We start from the raw sequence: 2,500 nt of genomic DNA, 5'->3' as shown, positions 1-2,500 counted from the left end.
TTAATTTTAATTTTTTTAATTTTAATTTTTTTTAATTTTAATTTTAATTTTAATTTTAATTTTAATTTTAATTTTAATTTTAATTTTAATTTTTTTAATTTTAATTTTAATTTTAATTTTAATTTTAATTTTAATTTTAATTTTAATTTTAATTTTAATTTTTAATTTTAATTTTAATTTTAATTTTAATTTTTAATTTTAATTTTAATTTTAATTTTAATTTTAATTTTAATTTTAATTTTAATTTTAATTTTAATTTTAATTTTAATTTTAATTTTAATTTTAATTTTAATTTTAATTTTAATTTTAATTTTAATTTTAATTTTAATTTTAATTTTTTAATTTTAATTTTAATTTTAATTTTAATTTTAATTTTAATTTTAATTTTAATTTTAATTTTAATTTTAATTTAATTTTAATTTTAATTTTAATTTTAATTTTAATTTTAATTTTAATTTTAATTTTAATTTTAATTTTAATTTTAATTTTAATTTTAATTTTAATTTTAATTTTAATTTTAATTTTAATTTTAATTTTAATTTTAATTTTAATTTTAATTTTAATTTTAATTTTAATTTTAATTTTAATTTTAATTTTAATTTTAATTTTAATTTTAATTTTAATTTTAATTTTAATTTTAATTTTAATTTTAATTTTAATTTTAATTTTAATTTTAATTTTAATTTTAATTTTAATTTTAATTTTAATTTTAATTTTAATTTTAATTTTAATTTTAATTTTAATTTTAATTTTAATTTTAATTTTTTTAATTTTAATTTTAATTTTAATTTTAATTTTAATTTTAATTTTAATTTTAATTTTAATTTTAATTTTAATTTTAATTTTAATTTTAATTTTAATTTTAATTTTAATTTTTTAATTTTAATTTTAATTTTAATTTTAATTTTAATTTTAATTTTAATTTTAATTTTAATTTTAATTTTAATTTTTTAATTTTAATTTTAATTTTAATTTTAATTTTAATTTAATTTTAATTTTAATTTTAATTTTAATTTTAATTTTAATTTTAATTTTAATTTTAATTTTAATTTTAATTTTAATTTTAATTTTAATTTTAATTTTAATTTTAATTTTAATTTTAATTTTAATTTTAATTTTAATTTAATTTTAATTTTAATTTTAATTTTAATTTTAATTTTAATTTTAATTTTAATTTTAATTTTAATTTAATTTTAATTTTAATTTTAATTTTAATTTTAATTTTAATTTTAATTTTTTAATTTTAATTTTAATTTTAATTTTAATTTTAATTTTAATTTTAATTTTAATTTTTTAATTTTAATTTTAATTTTAATTTTAATTTTAATTTTAATTTTAATTTTAATTTTAATTTTAATTTTAATTTTAATTTTAATTTTAATTTTAATTTTAATTTTAATTTTAATTTTAATTTTAATTTTAATTTTAATTTTAATTTTAATTTTAATTTTAATTTTAATTTTAATTTTAATTTTAATTTTAATTTTAATTTTAATTTTAATTTTAATTTTAATTTTAATTTTAATTTTAATTTTAATTTTAATTTAAATTTTAATTTTAATTTTAATTTTAATTTTAATTTTAATTTTAATTTTAATTTTAATTTTAATTTTAATTTTAATTTTAATTTTAATTTTAATTTTAATTTTAATTTTAATTTTTAATTTTAATTTTAATTTTAATTTTAATTTTAATTTTAATTTTAATTTTAATTTTAATTTTAATTTTAATTTTAATTTTAATTTTAATTTTAATTTTAATTTTAATTTTAATTTTAATTTTAATTTTAATTTTAATTTTAATTTTAATTTTAATTTTAATTTTAATTTTAATTTTAATTTTAATTTTAATTTTAATTTTAATTTTAATTTTAATTTTAATTTTAATTTTAATTTTAATTTTAATTTTAATTTTAATTTTAATTTTAATTTTAATTTTAATTTTAATTTTAATTTTAATTTTAATTTTAATTTTTTAATTTTAATTTTAATTTTAATTTTAATTTTAATTTTAATTTTAATTTTAATTTTAATTTTAATTTTAATTTTAATTTTAATTTTAATTTTAATTTTAATTTTAATTTTATTTTAATTTTAATTTTAATTTTAATTTTAATTTTAATTTTAATTTTAATTTTAATTTTAATTTTAATTTTAATTTTAATTTTAATTTTAATTTTAATTTTTAATTTTAATTTTAATTTTAATTTTAATTTTAATTTTAATTTTAATTTTAATTTTAATTTTAATTTTAATTTTAATTTTAATTTTAATTTTAATTTTAATTTTAATTTTAATTTTAATTTTAATTTTAATTTTAATTTTAATTTTAATTTTAATTTTAATTTTAATTTTAATTTTAATTTTAATTTTAATTTTAATTTTAATTTTAATTTTAATTTTAATTTTAATTTTAATTTTAATTTTAATTTTAATTTTAATTTTAATTTTAATTTTAATTTTAATTTTAATTTTAATTTTAATTTTAATTTTAATTTTAA

Source organism: Oncorhynchus nerka, linkage group LG14 (genome assembly GCF_034236695.1).
Source record: "Oncorhynchus nerka isolate Pitt River linkage group LG14, Oner_Uvic_2.0, whole genome shotgun sequence".
NCBI classification, from domain to species: Eukaryota; Metazoa; Chordata; class Actinopteri; order Salmoniformes; family Salmonidae; genus Oncorhynchus; species Oncorhynchus nerka.
Note: the sequence above shows the minus strand (reverse complement) of the source record.